This window comes from Podarcis melisellensis (genome assembly GCF_964234715.1).
Source record: "Podarcis melisellensis genome assembly, chromosome: 1".
NCBI classification, from domain to species: Eukaryota; Metazoa; Chordata; class Lepidosauria; order Squamata; family Lacertidae; genus Podarcis; species Podarcis melisellensis.
This window is the reverse complement of record NC_138528.1, coordinates 42,909,484-42,934,955: the sequence shown is the minus strand read 5'-3', so window position 1 is coordinate 42,934,955 and position 25,472 is coordinate 42,909,484. Positions and strand designations below refer to the sequence as shown.

General features: G+C 42.1%; 1 protein-coding gene across 4 annotated transcripts in view; it reads left to right on the top strand.

Moving 5' to 3' along the window:
• LTK (leukocyte receptor tyrosine kinase) overlaps positions 1-25,472 on the top strand; it is a 118,308-nt gene that overhangs the window by 17,223 nt on the left and 75,613 nt on the right. The window lies entirely within an intron of this gene.

Sequence of the window (25,472 nt, the reverse complement as noted above, 5' to 3'; positions counted from 1 at the left end):
ACTTTGGGAAGGTGTACCGGAGAGGAAAGCGTACTTTCTGTGTAAGTAGTGTGGGTTCGCCGAGTGGGGGAGAGAAAACAGGTTTATTAGAAATCTTAGAAGGACGGGGTGTGACAGCCTCCTAAGGAGTGCTATGCAAGCTGAGTTTGGAATAGAGGTTTGTTTATCACTATCTGCTGTAATCTGGATCCGAGGGAGCAAAATGAAATAAGGGTGACTTGGGAACTCCAGAGGAAGAGCAGGAGAGTTGGAAGAATGGAAATAAAATTAAAATTGCTATCTGCTTGAAGGATGGCTTCCAGGAGGTGGGGTGGGGAATGCAATTTGTTATGATATCTGTTGTATTTTTATTCCACTTTCTGACCAAAAAGGCTCCCCAAACTGTGTGTGACATTTTTTTTAAAAGCCCATTTTAAAATCTACAGTAAAATGCAATTTAAGCAGGACACTGATAGGGCAGACTTACTTGAACATTGCACACAGTACATTGTATAGGAGTCCCATGCCATGACTGGATAACTAGCTGAGAACAGATTGCCAAAATACTTGGAAGCTTCAGCACTATTGTAGAAGATCATGCTGTGGGTTTAGTCGTGTCCGACTCTTCGTGACCCCATGGACCAGAGCACGCCAGGCACTCCTGTCTTCCACTGCCTCCCGCAGTGGAAGATCATTGTTGTTGTTGTTTAGTCGTTTAGTCGTGTCCGACTCTTCGTGACCCCATGGACCAGAGAACGCCAGGCACCTCTGTCCTCCACTGCCTCTCGCAGTTTGGTCAAACTCATGCTGGTAACCTCGAAAACATAGACCTCATAGATCATAGACCTCCTCAAATCCTTACTCAGCCATGAAGCTCATTGAGGGACCTTGGGCTAGTAGTACCTGTCTCTTAGCCTAACCCACCTCCCATGGTTGTCGTGAGGGTAAACTGTGGAGGCAGGAAACCATGTAGGCAGCCTTGAGCTCCTTGCAGGAAAGGTGGGATATAAATCAAGTAAATAAATAACTTTGGCTACTTAAGAATAGCTGCTTCAGTGCCAAATAAGAAGGAAAAAAGTAGCAACGGTACAAAGCCAAGAACAAAAGTAGTGCCATCTTCAAAATTATTCTTACCCTCCTTATTTCTCCATTCCTGCTTAAGATGTTTGTTATTATTCACATTTGACGTTCTGACATTGTTTGCCACATCCGTCTGTCAGAAACAAAGGGAAAATAAACTATTTATTAGTTTGGCAACCAGGAGTCCCTGACTTTTCTGTACAGTCCTGGCTGAGATCTATTTGTTCTTCTGAGTCATACCCTGTTTCAAGCGAGCCCCTGTTCATTTCAGCAGGGAGTTCCATTTAAAAACGTTTGCCATGAGGTAGTAACTTAAAGAGATTTTGCATGTTGCTGGTTCTGAAGGGGTTTGTGAGGATACCACTTTATTCTTTAAACCGTCATAGCTGCTTGCCCATAAAAGCAGGACACAGCAGCTTCCTAATCAGTTTGTGGTTGCCTGGCATACGATGAAAACCCACCAAACACCACGCAGGAGGGGCGCTGAATTTTAAATTTCTGCAATTTCCCCAAACTGCCTATTGGCTTTTTAGTCTCTAAACTTATTGGTGGTCCAAACAGGGAAACCAGAGAGAAGTCTGCATAACTATTAAATGTTATCTTCTGGCTGACCAAGAGTGCCAGATTAGACACATAAAAAGCATGGAACATACTACTTGGTGCAGAATTTAACCTTCTGAGGACCACAGATTATATTGTTTGAATTTTAAAAAGCAGGTTTCTAGTCCATATGGTGTAGAAGCTAGGCTTGGAACTCAGGGGTCAAGGAATGTGTTCTGAAACGGTCAAAGAGAATTGGGGAGTCGGTAGAATCCCAGTGGTCAGGGAACAGTTCTCTAGTGTTTGGCTCACTTCCCCATTAGCAGAATTAGCAAAATATGAACAAGTTTAAAAGATGTGCATAATTAATAATTAATAAATAGTTTCAAGTTGCTTTGTTTCGACCCTCCAGTGTTGTGAAGATGGAACTCGTTTGTAACAGCTATGAATTACTTCTGATGCCCCCCACATAGGGGGGTGGGTCTCTTCCACCTTCTGTATGCATTTGTGTATTCTGCAGTATTTAAATTTCAAGAATATGATTATTCTTGAAGTTAACAATCTCCAAGAAAAATATACCGTATATACTTGAGTATAAGCTGACTTTTTCAGCCCCCCCTTGGCATATACTTGAGTGAGGGTCCTTTCAGGCTGCTCCTTCGTCCTCCACCGCCTTTGCCACTGTCGACAGCGGTGGAGGAGGAACAAGCAGACCAAAAGCAGCCCTTTCCAGCTGCTTGTTCTTCCTCTGCCGCCCCCACCAACAGCCTCTGGTGTGGTGAACTGGCTTATACTCGAGTCAATAAGTTTTCCCAGTTTTTTGTGGTAAAATTAGGTGCCTTGGCTATATTCAGATCGGCTTATACTTGAGTATATACGGTAATCAACTTCCTCAGCAGTTGCCTTGTGTGTGAAATAACTGGCTATGAGCTGCATTTTAGTGTTCCTGCACAAGCATTTGTATCATGAAAAATGCATCCTCCCACCTACTCAGAGATTCAACTTCCAGAAACCCTGCAGAGAGAGATGAAACACGCTAGTGAGTCACAAAAATAACCTAAAAAGCAAAAAAGAACAAAGGATTCTGTAGCACCTTAAAAAAGCAAAAGCAAGCGTGTTGGTCTAGTGTGTGTGTATTCATTCTAAAATCCACAGTTGGGCAATGCCTTTATTAGGACCAACCAGAATGTTACAAAACAGTGAGTAAGCTTTTGAGTTCTCCAGAGCTCTTCCTCAAGTTGCAGGTTACAACTTGATTATTCTGAAGCAGGTTATTCTGAAGAACTCAAAAATTTGCTTACTCTTGTGTGACATTTTGTTTGGTCCTAATAAAGAGATTGACATAACTTGGGTTTTCATAGAATCACAGAATTGTAGTGTTGGAAAGTACCAATACTGACAATTCCCCCCCCCAAACAACTCCCCCTGCCCAGAAAATAACACAATGGGATAGTGATTCTGCAGGGGTTTGGGGGTCAGAAAATGGGAATTGCCCCAGTAAATATGGCCCTGTTGGAGCAGTGTATGTGGTTTGCAGAATTTACTTATGGTAGGTTGCAGAATTTGGTGGAAGCTCAGCATGGCAAATTTGGGTTCTCTGCCTTTTTGTGGAACTGTGAGGCAAATCCTGAACACCTGGTTCCTCATATAAGGCATGATTGATGATTTAACTGTCTTAGTGACGCTGAAATCACACTGAATTTAGTGACTGCTTTGTCTTTGTTGCTACAGACCTGTGGTGGGATTTAGGTCCATTTGTGAGGTAAATTAAACTCTTCCCATCAAAAGCACAAACTGAAAAGGGGAATAAACTTGAAGGGAACACGGTGCGGAGGGAGGAGGGAAGCTAGGAATAACAATCCAGGAATCACATGCTACAACTTCTATGAGAAAACTATGTGTACCATTTCTAAAGCAGAAAGTACTAGGCTGCAAAATACTAGAAAGGGGAAGGGCAAAATTAAAGCAGTGTTGCTGTTGATAAATGAAACCTCACTGTTTTTCACTGGCAGCGTTCTGTCCTTTGGAATCAGCAAAACAAACCCTAGTAACATAAATTCCAATGGTGATTTGCTGCTGGGTCATTGTGTCCTCTTTGTAGGAGGAGTGAACTGTTTCTGATCCTCTGCACGGTGATAATGTTCATATTAGGAGAACCCACAGAAACCCGTTTGTAATTGACAGCAGTTTAGTAATTGAACACAAGAGGATGGATTGTTACAGTTCAAGCATTCTCTTGGCAGACCATGTTTGCAACAAGAGCCATCCTGTTCCTCCTCTTGCTTTCGGACTTTCTTACTATGCGCAGTAAAAGCTATGGGACTCAAAAGGAATGAAAAATACTAAGAAGCAAAATATTAATGGCTGCTCTAACATAGGTGATTCCTTCCTGATGATTGCTGGATATATGGGAGTGTTATGTGGTTTGCAAAAGCCTGGGCATTTCTATATGCGTGTACAGTTACCAGAAGCTGCTGTGGTGTTGTTGTTTTTTGTGGTGTGTGTATGTGGGAGACACACACAGTTGGCCCACAAGGCTTGTCCTCTATGGAGAAGAATCTGTGAGCAAAGCTTAGGTGAGAATGCAGAAAATACGTTTAAAGTGCATGTGAACACTAAACATCAGAATCTAGGTTCCAATTCCTGGTGACTTTTTTCAAGTCTGTGTTGGGACGATGAGGTAGAATTTCTAGAGTTGGTCTTCAACATCCTGCATAATTCCTTGCCCAGATCTGACAGGCAGATTATGGAAAATATGCAAATATGTGTACAGTTATGGTACATACCTTATTCAGGTTGCAGAAATTAGCTTTCAATGCATCTGATTTTGGGTTACCTTGGCACAGAGACTTATTTGTGTGCATGAACATGAAAAATATTCAAAACCCTAGATATAAGTGTAGCTATTTTATATATCTTACTGGAACCAGTGTGGTAACCACTGATGAAACCAAACATTTTCCCCAAAATGAGAACTTTTGTTTTATTACCCAGTATTGGATCTTTTCTTTTAAGTAGTCAGAAAAGTAATGATGAAAACTTGCATAACTATTTCATTATTGGACATTTAAAGGACCAAAAACTCGAGGTGGGGATGAGGCATGATTCATAGAAGATAGGATAGATTCTGCCTATATATGAGGAATTTCAATCTTAATGGGTCAGACAACCCATATTTGCATAGATAGATGAAGTAATGTGAACCAAATGGTCGCAGAGACCCATTATCATGGTGGGTGTCAGCTGTATCTGTGAATGCTTGTTCTTGCATGCCATTTGTCCACATGAGCTTGTGGTCTAGGGTGTCTGTATGCAGATGGCAATCCATTGTATGAATGAGACGCCAAATATCTAGGAAAAGGGGATGAGTGGAGTAAAACGAAGAGGACTGATTCTGATCTGATGGAAATCTATATTGGGTTGGCATCCGTCTGTCTCAAGAGACAATGGAGGACTTTGACTTTGGGGGTGAATCAAATCGTTGGAAGGTTACAACACCTGCTGTGGCTGTAGAGACTGATATGGGAGAGACCTTCCTGATGTGGAAGGTGTTGTGGTGTTACACCTGGTGGTTGTAAGTTGCCCACAACTCACTTCCAGAAAGCAACATGCTCAACATGCAAGCCTGGCTGGTAGATCTTCATCTTGGTACTGGACATTAGAATCGTAGGGGACATGTTGTATCCTTCTGGGTAGTTTCTCCACCCATTGGTGCCCACCCTGCACTCGGTTCTCACCTGCGGCTCCTAGAAGCTGTTAGCAATGCGACAGGGGCCAAACCCTGGATAACTGCTTTGACTGGTTGGTTAAACCAGGTGAGGGTAGATGATGGGTCTTAAATCCTCAGTAAGTTAGGGGCTTGTCTATTCCCTGCATGTGAAGACAGGTTCCCATGGTTTGAGTGGACAAGACCAATAGTGGGTCCAGTGGTAATCAACCTGGAAAGGTAGCCCATCTAGGAGAAGGAAAACTCTCATCACAAACCTCTAAATTAGTTGAGCCAGTGTGGTGTAGTGGTTAAGAGCGGTAGTCTCGTAATCTGGGGAACCGGGTTCGTGTCTCCGCTCCGCTCCTCCACATGCAGCTGCTGGGTGACCTTGGGCCAGTCACACTTCTCTGAAGTCTCTCAGCCCCACTCACCTCACAGAGTGTTTGTTGTGGGGGAGGAAGGGAAAGGAGAATGTTAGCCGCTTTGAGACTCCTTAAAGGGAGTGAAAGGCGGGATATCAAATCCAAACTCTTCTTCTTCTTCTTCTAGTTTGGAGATGGTATTTAACACCAGTCAGATTAAATCAAATAAACAAGGAATATCCAGTGTTATGTTGGAGAGGATGCCAGGAAACCAGGAATTATGTTCGCATGTGGTGGGGGTGTAAATATGTACAATTTTTCTGGCAAAGGGTGTTTAAGGAGATAACAGAAATCACTAGGTTAAAGCTGACTGAAAGTCCAGAGGTAGCATTATTATCAATTTATGATGGGGTGGAAGGTTTGCAGGCTATGAAGGACTTGCTCACAAATTTATTGACAGCTGCATGAATTATGATAGCTAGGAAGTGGAAAGGGCAAGCAGAATATAAAATGGAAGAATGGTATAAAGAGGTGTGGGATATAGCTATTAATGATAAATTAACATGTGCCATTAAGGTAAGATGGGGAATACGCAGGAGAAATGATTTTGAGGAGATATGGAAGGTGTTTGTAGAATTTGTACTGTTAAAACGGAAAGGGGTCAAACCATTGCAAGAGGTGTTGACATTTTGGGAGGTTGGATAGTTACAATGGAATGGTCTCGGTGGTGGGGTGCACATTTCTATTCTTATTTATTTATGATTATTACTTTGTTAAAATAAAAAATAGAAAAAGAAAAAGAAAACCTCCACTACCTTGAGGCTATACTTGTTTGTGAGAAAGGCTTCGGGAAATTTATGTATGCAACCTTTTTATCGGTCACATTTCAAGGCCCTTGGGTGTCTTTATGGCAAGATCCATCTGTGAAATGCTTTTAACTTAAACAGAAAAAAGAATCCAAATTATCCACATTTCCATACAGTGTATTTATTTGATTGGACCATATGCATAGCAAGAACTTTTTTGTTTCCACCCATCTCTTCAGTCCGATCTTGTTTTCTCCTATGTGGTTGAAATGGCAATAATGTTCAACTGTGCTTATCTTACTTCCAGTAGTGTTTGCATTTATAAAGTTCACTGTAGATTATAGCACAGAATTTCCTATTGGTTAACATGACATAAACTTGGTTCAGAGGAATGAAGAGGTCTTGCTGACAAGTGTGACCAAACCTGTGAGGAACAGCCAAGTGCGTGAGAGCCTTATTGAAAGCTGGGTGATCAGTGTGTTTGTGTTTAATGGGCTAGTTGGATAGCAGAGTCCCAGGGAACTTATCCAGTCTTTGTTAAGTACCTCTGATATAAAAGTACAAATGGCACTTTTGCAATTTTCCATATGACCTGTGCAGGTAGAGCACACTGAACAGAGAGGGAACACTAGTGCAATACCTTGCTAATGGGTTCTGTTGCAGTCGTTCTGATGCGTCGAGTTTTCAGGAGCATTTAGTCCCTTTAGAAAAAACAAGCCAGACTTCCAAGCTTTTGCACAGTCTCAATCACTACCACCATGCAATGCATCTGCTATGCCCAGAGAAGCTTGCTTGATTCCATCCCTTGTTCTGCAATGGCAGTGGCTTTAGTGATGAATCTGATAGTGAAAAGGATTGGCTTAATAGTTCTCCCCACCCTTTGCCTTCTGCTCCTTTATCCATCAGAGAGGTCACTGACAAGGCTTGTGCCAAGGCTGCTTTTCCAAGCGTGATTCTTCTGATCAGCAGTAGTTGTATGCATCAGAAGCCGTAAGCAAAGGAGGCCAACAAATGCTGGCAACAAGGGGAGAGAGGTAGTGTGATTTGGGAGGATGTCATGAGAGACCACCTCTTCTTATGTGAACAATCCTTGATAAAAGGTCTGTTAACAACACAATATCTATATGGAATGGAGAAAAATGGCAGCATCTTCTCTTTAGGGAAGAAGGATCTGGGACACACAAAGGCACACCACTGTTGTGTGCCTAGCACCCAATGAGTGGCAGGTACTACCAGCTCAATGATGTCATCACAACAACAGGATAGATTCCCTACCTACACTGCCATAACTAGAGTCCCAATAGCACAAGGGGAGATAGCCATGATTTCAGGCCTGCTCAAGTTATAAGTCAGAGATAGGATTGCACACTTAATACAGTACAGGTGATTCTTGTTAGTATAAACCAATTTAACATATTTCTTTGGCTGAAAAAAGAGAGAGGGACTGCTGATATCATCGGCATTTCTTCAGACCTTACACCAAATTTGCTATTATTATTTGCAAGATCATGCATTTTGAACATCATCTAACTATGGAATATAAATCAGCATGAAACACACATGTGCAGAATGTTCTAGATTGTGACACCAAAAGCCAAAATTAAAACAATGCAAACTCCCCAAACCCAAAGAAGGAAGATGAGGAACAACTTTTCTGACTTTTCCATAACGTTAGACACCTATTGATTCAAGAAGAGTTCCAAAGACAAGAGCTATACCTTTGTAAGAGTACAGTATTTATAAAACTTCAGCTAAAAAGAAATATATGTTTGGCGGAATAAAATGAAATCATTAAAATGTGATAAAGTCATAAAATGCAGAACAAATGCTCAACAAACACTGAATCAAATTAATTCTCTAAAAATGTTTGGTGAAAGAAAACAAAAATTCAGTTGCTGCCCTGGTTCATTTCAATAGCAGCAGTGTTCCAAAACACTAGTGCTACTATGCTAAAAACCTTGGTTCATGTAGAAACTAAACAAATATAACTTTAGGCTTCTCCAGGGAAGTGTACTGATATGGCTGCTGCCTAAGGAGCAAAGTAACCTGGTCCTAAGGCAATTTTAGGGCTTTATACAATGGTATCTTGAACTGGCAGCCAATGCAGAGCTTTCAGCAGCAGTGTAATATGCGGATGTGGAGCTGCTCCAGCCAAAAGCTGGGCTGCAGCATTCAGCACTACCTGCAAATTCAAATTTCCCATGTGGCACATATGGCAATGAGTCAGTCTTATATCTACCCGGCTTGTTTGTATTGGCAACTTGATTTTGAGCATAGCGATTCCTTTTTGAGAATACCCCTTTTGTCCTTTAAGTATGTAAAAAGGCATCCTTGTGACCTGTTAATGTTGTGTTTACATTTTAATATTGCATTAATGGAATGCACTCCTGAAAACATGCAAGCAATCTAACTGAAACATTTATGCATGTTTGCCATGAAACTCATCTCTCTTGACTCATTTGCTTAGGGTGTTTATATACCACTTTTCATCAGCAGGTGTCCTCACAGTAGTTTCCAGAACAATAAATAAAACATGATCATTAAAAAATAATAATCAAAGCATCAACAAAACTTGAAATGATACAATTACAAAGCAGACTCAAGGCTCAGAAAAGTCTTAAGCAAAGGCTAGAGAAGCAACAGAACATTATGGCCATTTGTGTCCCCAAGGTTCCACCGCTGGAGCACCACCACCAATAAGACCCTGTCCCATATGCCTACAGAGCAAGCTCTGGCAAAACTGGATACTGAGCAGAGAATTTCGTGGTTTACAGTGCACAGTGACACATCTTGGGAAGTAACAGAATTACCGTATTTTTCGGTCTCTAGGACGCACTTTCCCCCCTCCAAAAATGAAGGGGGAATGTGTGTGCATCCTATGGAGCAAATGCAGGCTCCTTGGCTTCAGCGATAGCAATCCGAAGCCTCCGAAGCTCAGAGGGAGTGCTCCCTCCGTACTCTGGAGACTTTGCGTTGCTTTCGCTGAAGCCTGGAGAGCGAAAGGGGTTGGTGCGCACCGACCCCTCTCGCTCTCCAGGCTTCAGGCAGCTATCCGCAAGCCTTCGGAGTGCAGTGGCAGTTCGGAGTGCAGACTGCAGCCTGCAGCCCCTGGAGCGCAGCACGAACTCCCGCTGTGCTCCGGTGGCTTCAGGCAGCTACCCGAAGGCTTTGCGTTGCTTTTGCTGAAGCTGGGAGAGTGAGAGGGGTTGGTGCGCACCGACCCCTCTCGCTCTCCAGGCTTCGCTTCGCTGGAGAGGCCCTGCAGTTTTCCCTCTCTGCGCAGCGCCCCTTCAGCGAAGCAGGAGGAGAAATGAAAGGGGCGCTGAACAGAGAGGGGGAGAATTTTTTTCCCCTGTTCTCCCCCTCCTATGGTTGGGTGCGTCCTATAGAGCAAAAAATACGGTACCTCTAGTGCTGCATTATTTGCTGAAAACAGCAAATCCCTTTCAGTGTATCAGTCACCTATCAGCGCCACTTTTCTATACAGCAATCCATTCAACTTTTACAAACATCCAGCACATTTCATTTGATTCAGATAATTCTGCCTGCCTAATTTTCAAACAGAGAGCTTTCTCTCTCAGTACTCTCAAAAAGTGTTTACATACATTGGCCTTGGCGAAGGCCAGTAGTGAGCATCCACAGATCAAGAAAACAATGCCACTGAACCTCCTCCAAGGCTGTGTGTGTTGGGAATAAAGGCTAATGATTTGGTGCTGCGGCACTGCTAGAGGAACACCTGTATCTTGCCCTTATTTCCCTCATGTATCTGTGGAATGTGTGGATTATCTGGAATACTGTACCGAAATACCGCTACACATGACCAAATAGCTCCCACATGTTTTTACAGCCATGCTGCAGTATAATTCCACATGTCTGATGCCTCCCCTCTTCACTGCTATATTCTTGTGCCAAGTGTCAAAAGAGGTGATGATAAAAATAAACAAAAAGTGCCCTTCTTTATTTGGCTTTGTTCAGCTGCCTGGAACAAAAGAACACCAGATTCTTAATGATTTTCTAGGTTCATGCAGTGTCTCCCTTTAATAAAGAAACAAAAGCATTTTAGTCTGGAAATGACTTCAAGGCAGAGCACTATTCTAGCATGGGATGCTAGTCAGCAAGAAAAGGGAGAGGTTAAAATCATCTCCCTGGCAGTTCGTTAAATTCCCAGCTGCAAATCTGCACATTCCAGCTTTTTAGCTGCCTTTCAATGCTGTGTTAAATTATTTTTCTGAGCTGTAAAGGTAAGGGGACCCCTGACCATTAGGTCCAGTCATGCCTGACTCTGGGGTTGCAGCGCTCATCTCGCTTTATTGGCCGAGGGAGCCGGCGTTTGTCTGCAGACAGCTTCTGGGTCATGTGGCCAGCATGACTAAGCCTCATCTAGTGAAGCCAGAGCAGCACACGGAAAGGCCGTTTACCTTTCCGCCAGAGCGGTACCTATTTATCTACTTGCACTTTGACGTGCTTTCGAACTGCTAGGTTGGCAGGAGCTGGGACCGAGCAACGGGAGCTCACCCCGTTGCAGGGATTTGAACCACCGACCTTCTGAATGGCAAGTCCTAGGCTCTGTGGTTTAACTCACAGTGCCACCCGCTGGTAGACACAGCTATAAAGTGTTCCTTGGGAGTCTTGGACAGTAGATAGTGTTACATGGGCACCAAGTGGCTGCCTGAGATTCCAGGGGGTTCCAGGCACTCACCCAGGGTTGTGTTTCCACTGGGAAATAAAGGCACAGCTTTTCTTAAAGACTAGTGTCTTTAAGAAATAATTGTTTATTGTACACATATTTACACCTGGGTCTACAGAGCGTTACATCTCAAGAGGGGCTTGTTCCAGCATTACCTCTCAAGAGGGATGATGGACTCAAGGGCATCCTGATCAAATTTGCAGATGACACCAAACTAGGAGGGGTGGCTAACACCCCAGAGGATAGGATCACACTTCAAAACGACCTTGACAAATTAGAGAACTGGGCCAAAACAAACAAGAAAAAATTTAACAGGGAGAAATGTTACACCTGGCTTGAGAGCAGTACATGTGAAAAGGATCTAGGAGTCTTGGTTGACCACAAACTTGACATGAGCCAACAGTGTTACGCAGCAGCTAAAAAAGCCAATGCAATTCTGGGCTGCATCAATAGGAGTATAGCATCTAGATCAAGGGAAGTAATAGTGCCACTGTATTCTGCTCTGGTCAGACCTCACCTGGAGTACTGTGTCCAGTTCTGGGCACCACAGTTCAAGAAGGACACTGACAAACTGGAATGTGTCCAGAGGAGGGCAACCAAAATGGTCAAAGGCCTGGAAACGATGCCCTATGAGGAACGGCTAAGGGAGCTGGGCATGTTTAGCCTGGGGAAGAGGAGGTTAAGGGGTGATATGATAGCCATGTTCAAATATATAAAAGGATGTCACATAGAGGAGGGAGAAAGGTTGTTTTCTGCTGCTCCAGAGAAGCGGACACGGAGCAATGGATCCAAACTACAAGAAAGAAGATTCCACCTAAACATTAGAAAGAACTTCCTGACAGTAAGAGCTGTTCGACAGTGGAATTTGCTGCCAAGGAGTGTGGTGGAGTCTCCTTCTTTGGCGGTCTTTAAGCAGAGGCTTGACAACCATATGTCAGGAGTGCTCTGATGGTGTTTCCTGCTTGGCAGGGGGTGGGACTCGATGGCCCTTGTGGTCTCTTCCAACTCTATGATTCTATGATTCTTGGGGCAGTGCAGCATTGGAGCCCAAGGCATCCTGCACCCCTGCCTCTGTCCCAGCATGCCATGGTTCAGCCCTGCAAGGCCTCTGCCTGGAGTTCTGGCTCCACCCTTCTCCTGTTGAAGAGGAAGTGATCCCAGATTCCTCAAAGGTGATGGTGGTCTGACCTGAAAAAACATTCCTGGGACCCAGAAGCTTTTATCAACTCAGTGAAATTTGCTTCTGGCACAATTTAAACATATGTAGACAATCTATAGATAAACATATATAAACAATTTAAATATATATAGAAACAAACCAACAAATGGATGAAATAACTATCAATTCATTGCCCTTTCATGACACTTCAAATCAGGGTGATTTGATTTCAGACGGCAGGTGAGGGATAGGGGGGAAGCGGGGCACATTGATACACCAACAATATTTCAATTTCAAGAAATGTTATTTGTTTCACTACATCAATAAAATGTGTCTATACATGTGTGAGTACAACAGTTGCAACCGTGCTGCCAGCCAGTTAGCCGTTGGCATTTGACGAGAGTAAATGTGTTTTTAGCATGGCCAACTAAAAAATTATATGAAATTCAAAAGTGTTCCAACACTGTTTTACAGCCTTTAGTTTAGATTTTAAAATACCAGAGGTAAGTTATTCCACTCAGTAATCAGGATTACCTGTGATTTTTAGACAAGTTTAGTGGTTTTATTAATAATTGTTAGTTTTTTTGAAAATGTCCATTGGGGCACTTTGATACACTAAGACCCAGGGCACATTGATACATATAAAAGGTAATGGGTACAATAGTGCCCCAATATACAAGTTTGCATGAAATCTCTAAACTCATTAATTTTGAAAAGAAAAAAATGGTTGTTTACTACGTGGCTGAAGTCATTTCTAAATATAATTGGTCGATTATCAAGTGTCATATCTCAGGAAAAAACCAGGATCTTGTATGTTTGTCTTCCCCATTGTAGAAGATAAGGCAAGCGTTGATTTCAAGGATGTTGTTTTGCCGTTGCCAAAACCAAATTTCCCAGAGTGCACATCTCAGACATCTCTTTATACTTTTTCTATTGACTTAAGTGGATATAATGTGCAATAGAAGCTACACGTTAATTAATTATCTTATTTTTTTATAAGCATTTTGTTTAAATTACTGTTTTTTGACTACCTAATGTGAGTTCTTATACTTTTTAAGTTTTTCCGTATTTTTTTTTTAATGGATAGGTGTTTGAGGAAAGATTAATATAAGTTTCGATGTTTTGTTAAGAAAACCTGCCATAAAGTCTATGATATGTGTGAAACACTGTTAGTTTTGATACGTAATTTAGATTTTAAATAATAAATTGTAAGGCTGATTATGATCTCTCACAATAAAATATGTTTTTTCATTAAATTTGTGCAAATAATTACCATTCTCATACAATTTACGCTTTGTATCAAAGTGCCCTGTCCAATGTATCAAAGTGCCCCGTAGGTGGGGCAGAATGATACAAAAAACCCCCCTTTTTTAAACTGAAGTCATTATATTCTCATTATCTTCTAACTGTAATGGTTCTTTTGATTGCTATTATAATATTGATCAGTTATGCCATGCATCAAACCAAAAATTTTATTGACTCATTTTTGTTACATAGAATATGAGATTGAATTTTTCTGTATCAATCTGCCCCTAGATCTGTTACACGTTTTAATGGTTCCCCAAGTAGGAAATTCCCTGTGGGCAGAAAGCTAATAAAACATCAAGGATGAGAAGCTTTCCCTGATAACACTTAGTTTTCTGTAGAAATGTTGCTATTGGTGACCAGAATTTGATCTGTAACCTAAAGTAATTATTTCTTATGTGTTATGGTCAGCGCCAAGGGCAACTAATCTCAGCCAACAGCAGAGTGGAACAACCGGCAGTGAGTGGGATCTCTTTTTTGGCTGGTGTAGCTAGACTTGGAACTTCCCACACTGATTACTTCTGAAGATACAAGGACATTCTGAAGTAAAAATAGTTTCCAGAGTCCCTGTTGAGATTTCAAGTCTTTTCTTGCATGCACTAATCCACTAATTATAAACCTTTCAGAACATTTATGGTTGACAAAGTTAAAATCCAGGTGTTGGGTAAACAGACAAAAGTCAACCACAATCAAAAGGTACAGAGGAACTGCAGAAGTCTTACAAGAGATGTTAAAACGAGAATATCATTGCTGCTTTGTCTCCCAAGGGCTTTTTCAGACAGTCTTTCTAAGAAAACAATATGTATTTGGCCATTCTTCTTGCTCGGTTGTGACAAGGCTTTGTAAGGCACGGTAAGGTCTCAGGCAGCTAATTTGGGGGATCAGAAAAGGGCAGCGCATTGGTAGTAGTAGTAGTACAGTGGTACCTCAGGTTACATACGCTGCAGGTTACAGACTCTGCTAACCCAGAAATAGTGCTTCAGGTTAAGAACCTTGCTTCAGGATAAGAACAGAAATCGTGCTCTGGTGGCACGGCAGCAGCAGGAGGCCCCATTAGCTAAAGTGGTGCTTCAGGTTAAGAACAGTTTCAGGTTAAGAATGGACCTCCGGAACGAATTAAGTACTTAACCTGAGGTACCACTGTAGTAGTTATTTATTAAATTTGTATACTACCCTTTATCCAAAGATCTCAAAGCAGTTCACAGCATAAAAATGCAAGATGAAAACACAATATACATAACAAAAGCAAGAACAAACTAAACCATCTCCCTTGTTCTCTTAGAATAGCAATTGCACTCACCAGAAAGGTGACAGAACTCACCTGAGAGGTGCTGGAACTGGGTTCCTTTGAGTTCCCTCTAAAAAAAAAGCCCTATGTAGAATGTAAATCAGAAAAGGCCTAGTTGAAGAATGTTCTCACCTGTCACCTTAAAGATGTATAATGAAGTTGCCAGGTGAGCCTTGCTGGGATGAGCATTCCACAAGTGGGGAGCCACTGCCAAAAAGGCCCATTCTCATGTTGCCCTCCTCCAGACCTCTTGTGGAGGAGGCACACGAGGAAGAGCGTCAGATGATGGTTGCAGGGTCCTAGTCGGTTCATATGCAGAGAGGAGGTCCTTGATTTATTATTTTTACTGCCAGGGAGGAAGAGAGATCCTTGTGGGATTTCCTACCTCAGGTCCCACATAACTTGGCAAGATATATGCATCTTGACTTGCATGGGAGTGGGGCTACCTGCAAAATGTCCAGATATGTCCTCAATGTCATTACCACTGCAGAGACATTGCATCCTGCCCACTTTTGCTATAGGAAAAACGCAAACGCAAAATGCCAGCATGTCATTTGTGTATTGGGGTGGGGTGCAGAATGCAGTTATGTATCATCATGATGTCTGTGTAACTCTTTCTGAATAAAAAAACCACAACACCTTGTTCTTCATTTTGGAGATTTGGTATGGAGGAAAAACCATTAATGGGATGTGTGTTTTCCTGGCTGAGCCACTGCAGCAGTGAAGCGTTGTGCTGCTTTTGGTTTTACTCTTCCTTTCTCTGACTGAGCCTCCAGGTTTTTTCTTGCAAGAGGCCAAATCTGCTAATTATAGCCCTTTCAGATTATTTATGGTTGAAAAGTTAAAAACCCAGGTGTTGGGTAAATAGCCAACAGCCATACATGCTCAAAAGGTACGGGGAGGCTATGAAAGTGACAGACTTGCTAGATATACTGGAGATGGGGCAAGTGGGGGGCATGAAAATGAATCGTCTATCTCCCTAGAGTATCTAGTGACACATTGGCGCATCTGTAGGATTAAGGAAAAATTCACCCCCTCCTCAGGCATTTTGAAGATGTTGTGCAGCTACATGCCCCTTGTCACCCATAGTCTGCTCTGATTAAAGAGCATATCGGTTTGCAAGAACTGAATAGCAACTTCAGGTAGGGAATCTGTCACTACTTCTCCTTTTCAGTTAAGTAGTTGTGCCACTTGATATCTGCTCAAGTTTGTTTCCCCCCAGCTTGTTAATTACGTGGTGCCGGTCAACTGTAGTGGCAGGTTTAGGCAGCAGGGGCAAGATACTACCTGCTACCCTGTGTGTGATGATGTGAATAGTAATTTCTGTGCCCTCCATTATTTTAGGGTTTGGTGAAACGTCTTAGGCTAAATGACCCCTTCCAGAAGTCTAATGAATGAGCATCACTGCCCTCATAGACATGCTTTATAGTCTTTCATGAACAGATATACAGTGGTACCTCTGGTTACATACTTAATCCGTTCTGGAGGTCCGTTCTTAACCTGAAACTGTTCTTAACCTGAAGCACCACTTTAGCTAATGGGGCCTCCTGCTGCCGCTGCACCGCTGCTGCACAATTTCTGTTCTCATCCTGAAGCAAAGTTCTTAACCTGAAGTAATATTTCTGGGTTAGTGGAGTCTGTAACCTGAAGCATATGTAACCTGAAGCATATGTAACCTGACGTACTACTGTATTCCAGTATCTTATCTGAGAAAATAAAAGGTAAATTATCTTTAAATTATCCTGCTATGTGTGACTTAACCTTGAATAGGTTAAGGAACAGGCCTTGAAAAAACTTGCTGAGAAGTTCCTCCTCTTCTGTCTCTCGCTAAGCAGCTAAAAACTAACATACCGGTCAATGAGTACATAACAAGCAGAAATTTAGCACCCTAAACACCACCCAAAACACATGTTAAGATTAATTTAAGCCTGCAATCCAATATATATTGTCTGAGAATGACACAGTGGGACTTGCATCTGAGTAAACAGGGAACACAGCGGGCCTTGTGTCTGAGTAAACATGTATTGGGTTGGGCAGTGATTGGGAACTTTCACCAGATTTATTTTTACTGAAGTCACAAGAGCAGTGATTGGGGGCTAGGAAAGAAGAGAAAAAGCAAACAATAAGCAAATAAGGAGATTCATTACTGGGGACCGTAATATAAGCCGGAATTTGTTCTAGTTTGAGGTGGAAGGGAACTGCCAGAGACAGTTATCCTGCTTTGTGTATATTAAGCTTGTATAGGTTAAGGAACAGACCTTGGAAAAAGTTGCTAAGAAGTTCCTCCTCTTCTGTCTCTCTCTCAGCAGAAGTTTCTTTGATTTGATTCAAGCAAGAAAGGCTACCAAAAATACTAAACAGATACATATTTATTATAGAAGGAGACTCGCACTGTATCCACCGTTCTGCTCTCTGTCTCACACACAAGGTTACAAAATAAATACTAAACAAAAGGACAACACTCCTTAAAGCAGTAAAAACTCCCTGCTTCCTCCCTGGTTACTAGAACATGCTAAAAGGTTTTGAGGAGGTGTGGCCTTCAAGGAAACAACTCTGAGCATGTTGAAACACATATCTATGATTCAGAAAGGTATACCCTGAAGGAAACCTAATAATGTTGTTCTGTGGTGGTATGTGTAGGCAAGAGTTGCTGTAAGTCTGGAACATGGCAGTTTTAAGCTTTGTTTGAGCTGAAATCACGGAAATGTTTGTGGAATTCTGGACATATGGCAACCCAAATCAGAACTGTAAATTTTGGCAAAGTTCCTTAAAAATAGTTCAATTTTTTTTGATTTTGCAACAACTTTGGCAACAACAACAGTTCACTTTTTGAAATATGGCAACCCTAGTGTAGGCTGTGGCTGTATGCTATTTCCTGCGTCCTGATAAGTGGGATTGCCGAAATCACCTACCTTACACCCACTGGTCTCCCCATCAGATACCCCCTCTTCCATATTAGTGTTATGAAGCAGACATTGGGTAGGAGCCCCCATTTTAGCTTCTGAAATATGTGTTTCCAAATTTTCAGGATGTTTCTAAGGAAAGAGTTTTCTTCAGGAGTCCCCCCCCCCTCTCCACTCCCAGCCCCCAGATTTAATATAATGACCCTGATATGCAGTAGTAGAATAAATAAATAAACTCCAACCCAATTGATGACATTAGCCAAAAATACACATGTGCTTCACAGGCCAAATCTGGACTTCAGGCTACTGGTTGGTCATCCTTGCTCTGACAAATGCATCTTCTTTATGAAAAACCAGAGGCTGGGGACTGAATTTCCTTTTTCTGTTTGTTTCTGACATTGTTTTGTCACCCACTTCTCTACCTGCCTATCACTGACCAATGATAATACACACAGAAAAGTCAGCAGTTGTACTCTCTCTAGTGTCTGCAAAAGGACTCCAGTTATGAAGGGCTGTTTCCATTAGTGGGATGTGTTGGTACCATCTTGCTTAATCAATTCAGCCATGGTCAGAAATGAAGAGGGAGATTTCCCCAAGAGTCTTTGTTTCTTGTAGACACTCCTTCTGTGTTCCTTGCTCTTTGATGCCATGGTGCTGATTTCATGCTGAGGTCAAGGGAGTTTGATGTGACACTCTGACGCTCGTCTGCTTCATTTAACTAAGGCAGCCTGAAGCATCAGAAGGGTAAAAAAAGAAACTTGCAACAGAAAAGCCTATATATAGACAGAGATTTTCCAATGGATCAAGTTTGCACTGGTACTATCCTGTTTTCTGCTAAATTTTCTCAGCAAGCTGTATCTCTAATCTATAGAATTAATGGCTTGCTTATAGAAATCAGGAACATTTGCACTTCAGCCAGTGGTAACAATTCCACTAGAGGGGAAATGGAAGCTCATTCCTACTGATTGGAGCAATAACATGAAAGAGGAAAAACGAACCATAGCTGTCCAACTTTTGAATTTGGAAGTATAATTTGTCAGCCTCGTTCATTATTATTTATTATTTTTTAAGATATCACCATCTCCCATAAGTGTGCTAAGTTTTTTATGTACAATAGTATATTTAAAAGACTGGGTTGTTTTCAACTACTGTGCCCCGTCAGTGCAAGGAATTTTGTTTGTGCAACAGGAGTTTCCCCTCCCCTTCCACTGCCTACACCCTCCCCAAATCTGCTCTAGAGGGTTCGGGAAACTCCTAGAAGAGGTATAGGAGATGCATAGAGGGAGGGAACAGTTCCCTTGCTTGATGATTATCCGCTGGTGGCACCAGCATTGTGGAATGCCTCACTTGCTGAGGCCCCATCTGCATTGGCTTTCTGACATCTCCTGAAGACACATGTTTTTAGGCAATGATTCTCCTGAACTGAACCTATTTTTAACTGTTTTAATTGCTGTGCTCTTCAATTGCTTGTCTTACAGATTTTAATTAAGGGTATTTTTAATGCTCATTGGATTTGTTATTGCACATTTTAATTATGCATTTATTTTATACTCATAAACCACTTACTTGGCAACCATTTTGGCACATAAGCAGCTAATTATTATAATTAATAACAGTAATAATAATTATTTACAGAGAAATCCTTGTGTTGATGGAACGAGAGACTTAGCACTATGTTGATTCCACCCTGTACTTGTAAAAAATATTATTATTATCATTATTATTATTTATTAATTTATCACATGCCCTTTGTGCCCCAGGGCAGATTACAACAATTTCAAACACAACATTAAAAGCAGTTTAAAATTTTATTTCCTGACAAGGGGCCACATTCCCTGTTGGGGGTCACATGCCAGCAATGAGGAGAGCTCTGGAGTCAATTAGAGAAACAAAATACCTAATGAAGAATGAACAACACCCCATGTCAGTTTTCAGTGGTTGCCTCAGATTAGAATTCCCAGTTCTGTGGGAAGTCCACTGGGGACTCAGCTACACTGGCAAAGAAGAAACGCTTTATATGCGCTGTTTCTGCAGTCTAACACTGTGACACCAGATGGCGCTGTGGAGTTCCGTTTTTGCTTACCCAGTTTCTCATACAAAGTTGGCAACGTGTTTAACTAAAATGCTTCTTTGATGTGTCTAGATTCAGCCTATGGGATTAATCTCAAAAAAGTACACAGAGGTTTTATTCAAGTACCTGAGCTTCAAAACAGCCTCTCTTCTGAAAACTAAGTGAAAGAAAACCAGTTGATTGTCATGTGCTTTGGAAACACTTTGCAAGCTCTGTGCTTGGTACACTTTGGAAATGCTGAACTGGTAAAGGAAGCAAGCTGGTTGTTGGGAGCTTAGGAAGCTCTCTGTGTTTGGTGCTTGGGAACCCTGTCTGAACCCATTAGCTGTGCTAGAGCTGTAAGTTTAGGAAACATGATGACCCTATGGCACCTGATCTGAGTATTATTTATTCTGGTCTCCTGTGTCTGATTGAAGAGGTTTCTCTGCCCCTTGCAGCACTTTACACTGGAAGCTGGGAAGTGTCTCTGTCTTCAACCCTTTCCCCTCTTTGGCGCTGGGGAAAATATACTCGGTTCAATTAACTTCTCTCCCTGCCAAGAGAAACCTCTTTCATTAATATGTACCTTGGCTCTTAAGAAATATTCCTACAGTGACCTGAAATCAATAAGAAGTTGCTCTTTTAAAGAGTACAGCTGGCAAGTAAAACAACTGCGCAGCCCCTTTTACTGACAAGCTTCTTTTTGGCATTCCCTCCAAGTGGAATTCCCACTTTGGCCTTAAGGCTGCTTCTCAAGAGACATCCACACCACCTTTTTAAAGTACATGGCTTCCTCCTGAAAAACCCTGGAAACTTTGGTTTTGTTAAAAGTGCTGGGAATTGTAGCTCTGAAGGTGTATAAATGGCAGTTCTGAAGACAGTATGACCAAAATAAAATTAAAAATTAGAGTGTTGCAGAGGGAACAAGTTAGATTTCTCTAGAGCAGAACTTTCATATCTTCCTCATATAACATGAGGTAAGCATGTGTGGTTCGTAACTTGTGGTTTTTTAGTAATTTAGGCAAAACGTTTCCATTCTCCCCGCTGTTTAACTACTGTATAAACACCGTTAGTTTAAAATATTGGCTAGCTTTCTGTTGCTTCTGCTGTTTCAAGTATTTGCTTTTGGTCTTATTTTATTTATTGTTTTGTGTTGTAATACATATTACAAAGGGTGGCATATGAAAGTCTTCATTAGACTGCTTATGCATCTCCTCGGTAAGGCAGTGAGGGATATGATTTCCATTTTAGTCAGCCTTAACTGCTGGATGTGAAGGGGAGAACAGGAAGCTGTATTAGACTGAGTGACCGTTAGTCCACCTGGCTCAGTATTCTCTGCACTGACGAGTTGCTGGGCCAAGACATCAGTGCATCCAAGAAACCAGCAACTTTTGTCTCCTCCTTTCCTTGAGCCCTTTCCATTTCAGCTGGTCATCAGAAGGACTTGTAACTAGGAACGGGTAGGGTACCCAAGTTTGCTTATTTCATTTCCCCTCCCAATTATTTTTCTTTGGTGTCGTGTCCTGTTGGTTGTAAACCTGGGGGCAGCAACTGTTTTGTTATTATTGACCTGTAAGCTGCTATGAGACCCTTTTGTGGTTAAAAAACAATGATATTTAAAGAAATGTCTGAACCATCCTTCATACAACCAAAACAATTCATTCACCAGAATGCCTACTATTCCATTAATCAGGACTTTTAGGGGCAAAAATTAAAATTGGTAAACACTCATGAGCTCACTATGTCAGGAAACAATTTTTTTTTGCCTTTGTAGCAAGAGAAGAAATAATGAACTTGGTCACTACAGCAGTACTAGACCTGGAACAGGACTTTTTATTGTGAATGAATGAAATTGCTCCTTTTCCAGTAATGGCATTGGTCTACCCTTTTACCATCCTAAACAATTGGCTTATAACCTGGATAGATTGTAGCTAACTACATGGCAGTCCTAGCACTCATCTCCATAGAATAGTTGAAAATGTTCAAATTACTTAGCAATTTTAGGTTCATTCTCCAAGGAGCAAACTAACCTTTTGGAACCCCCCCCCACTTAATCTGAAGAAGAAGAAGAAGAAGAGTTTGGATTTGATAACCCGCCTTTCACTCCCTTTAAGGAGTCTCAAAGCGGCTAACATTCTCCTTTCCCTTCCTCCCCCACAACAAACACTCTGTGAGGTGAGTGGGGCTGAGAGACTTCAAAGAAGTGTGACTGGCCCAAGGTCACCTAGCAGCTGCATGTGGAGGAGCGGAGACGCGAACCCAGTTCCCCAGATTACGAGACTACCGCTCTTAACCACTACACCACACTGGGAGGAAGGGAAAGGAGATTGTTAGCTGCTTTGAGACTCCTTAGGGTAGTGATGAAGTGGGATATCAAATCCAAACTCCTTCTACATTCACATGCAACACTAAGCCTAAGCATTTGTTTTAACCATAATATACTGGTGCACACAGTTTAAGCAATCCCATTTAGCCCCCCCCCCCTTAGTCAAGCAGAGAAACAACAGAGCAGCTCGTTTAGCATTATGTCTGAAACGGCACTCATTATTTGTTTCCTTGGAGGTTGTGGAGTCTCCTTCCTTGGAGGTTTATAAGCAGAGGTTGGAAGGGCATCTGTCATGCATGCTTTAGCTGAGATTCCTGCATTGCAGGGGGTTGGAATAGATGACCCTCAGGGTCCCTTCCAGCTCCACAGTTCTATGATTCTATGATTCTCTCCATGATCAGGAATTCAATAAGAACAGGGAAAACAGGTAGAGAAAAATGGGACTCCACATGGCACAATGTTATCTCTTCTCTTTGGTGATCACTCATAGCCAAGTAAGATTATCTTCCACAAACATGGCTTTAACAATGAGTCCGTAAGTGACTGCGGAGGCCAGTTCTGGATCCACACGTCCTTCCACAGTGGGGACATTGGTTTCCAGTTGATCATGGTGTGGATTTGCCAAGCGTGCCTTCCTCCTAGCACGTTTTTCCCTTGCGTCCTGAGTTCGAGTGTCTTCAAAGCCCATGACACCTTTGGTAAAGGCTGTTCTCCAACTGGAGCGCTCGCAGGCCAGTGTTTCCCAGTTGTCAGTGTTTATACTACTTTTTAAATATTTGCCTTGAGACGGTCTTTAAACCTCTTTTGTTGACCACCAGCATTACGCTTTCCATATTTAAGTTTGGAATAGAGTAGTTGTTTTGGAAGACGATTATCAGGCACCCACACAAGACCATTCCAATGAAGTTGATGTTGAAGAATCATGGTGATCTTTGATTCTTCTAGTACGCTGATATTAGTTCGCCTGTCTTCCCAAGTGATGTGTAAAATGGTGCACACTATTATATCACACATGCAACACATATAAGTCACTTTTTCTTTACCAGTCTAGCTGAGTCCGAAGTGACATGTGTATAGTATGTTTAAAATGAACCACAAAGCTTTGTTTAGCATGTGGCTGGTGAACCTGTGGCCCTCTAGACGTTGTTGGACTCCAGTGCCAGCATGGTCAGAAATTAGAGAAGAAATTAGAAGAGTTATACTCCAATGAGATGCAGAAGGGCATGGGTCCCCCATCTCTAGTTTAGTACAATGGTGGCTTTAGGGGTAGGCAAACTGGGCAACAACCCAGGGCCCCACACTTTAGAGGGCCCTCAGATCTTGTGCAAAATTCTGCCTTCCTCCTTTATAGCCAGTAAGTCTCCATCTGCCTTGCCTTTAACTCGGTCTCATTGCCCAAAGAAAATGTCAAGCTGCAATCCTGTGTACACACTTGCTTGAGAACGAATCCTGATGTAGGGTTTATTTCTGAATAAACATGCACAGGATTGCACCGTCTTACGTCTCTTTTCTTCTGATTAGCATGCAGAGCACTGGATTTTTGGGAATGAGGCATGCGGCAGGATTTACACGTGTGTAATTTGTGCAAAATACTATGCTGTATGAAGTTCCAAATCTCATGTGTTTCAGACAGTATGAGAAAGAGGCCAAATTGCAAAATTCTTACTATGTATCAAGATTTCTGCCGATGCTAAGCAAACAGATAATCAAATCAGCGCCAACTTTGAAATGAATGCAAAAGCACAGTGAAAAGTTATGTTTGAACCCTCAACAGATTCCTCTTCTCAGTCTCAGATTGGTGCATGTTTGTTTGAATGAATTGTGAAAGGCCAGCTTTTGTTGAGCAGCTTGTCAGGCAACGGTAGAACATTATAAACAACAGTTTGTACATCCTGGTATTCCAAATGAGTTAATGATAGATAATAGCCTGGAACTCAGATGACTAACGGCATATTACTGCAATTCTATCTTACACTTCAAACGTACCCTCCATGGGAAGACATTTTTGTGCACAATAAATTGCCTTGTCACATGAAAGCAAGATAGGTAAAAAAGGACAAAATATTGCAACCAAGATCCCAACTGCAGGAGAGAAAGTGAGTTTTCAAAGTGAGTGAAGGAGCATATGGTGGTATCTAGAGAATGGTCTTTGGGTATCAGAGGTGATTCAGTGTGGATGTGTCTAACAATTACAGTGCCAATTCCCATGCATCTCTAATCGTGACAACAAAGCACCATGGTGACTGTTCCATCGGCACCAGCATTGCCAGATGGAATGATCCCTCCTCTCCTCCCCTTGCACACAATTTGGGGGGTCCTACTGATCCCCTAGAGCCAATTTGTGGGGGCACTAGAGGTCATGGGGGATGAGGAGGGGAAGTCCCATTGTGAAAGCGGAAGCCCTCACATAGGGCATGTACTTGCGAGACTCTTTCGGTGAATCCCACCCATAGTCCACACTGTACCCCTATGCCAACACTATATATCATTGTGCTAGCGTGGGTAGCTTTAAAAGAGGATTGGACAGAATAATGGAGGATAAGATTATCAATGAGTTCTAGCCAAGAGGACATATTGTATATCTTTCAGTTATCAGAGGCAGTATGAATGTCCCTCAAAGGAGCTTAGGTTTGGGTGATTTCTATGCACTCATGTCTTGCTTGCTTGCAGGCTTCTCATAAGCATCTGGTTGGTCACTATGACAACAGAGATCTGGACCAGGTAGGCATTGGGGTCTGATTCAGCAGGGCTCTTCTCAGTAGTGGATGGTGGTGCTGGGCGGGGCAGCTGTGCCCGCTTGACTTTTGGTTGCCTACATCACTGCTGCATAGCACAATGGAGAGAAGGCAGGTGGAAAAGCAGCACAGTTGGCTCAGCGGATGCATTTGCACTGCAATGACCTTGCTCCCGCCTCCATCCCAATATACAGCAGCAATGTAGTCAACTGGAGGTCATTATATAACCTGCGAGGCTGATTTTGCAAGCTTCTGAAATAGACTTTGGGCCATGTAAAGAGGCTGTACCAATGTCAAGGAAGCTCAGATCATCACAGGGGCAAACATAGCTCTTTTGAATTACTACGGTGATCTAATAAATAGAATATCTCATTAAGGACCTTTATCTCTCAGTTTGTCTGCTCAGATAGCATCATATATTTTGGATGTTCTTGTTTTGTGGTTTGGTTTCACCTTCCACTGTATTTAGTATTTGACTGGAAGTTCAGGAACGTAACAATAGCCGGTTGAGACAATGGACTGGTGGTTCATATGACAAGGTAA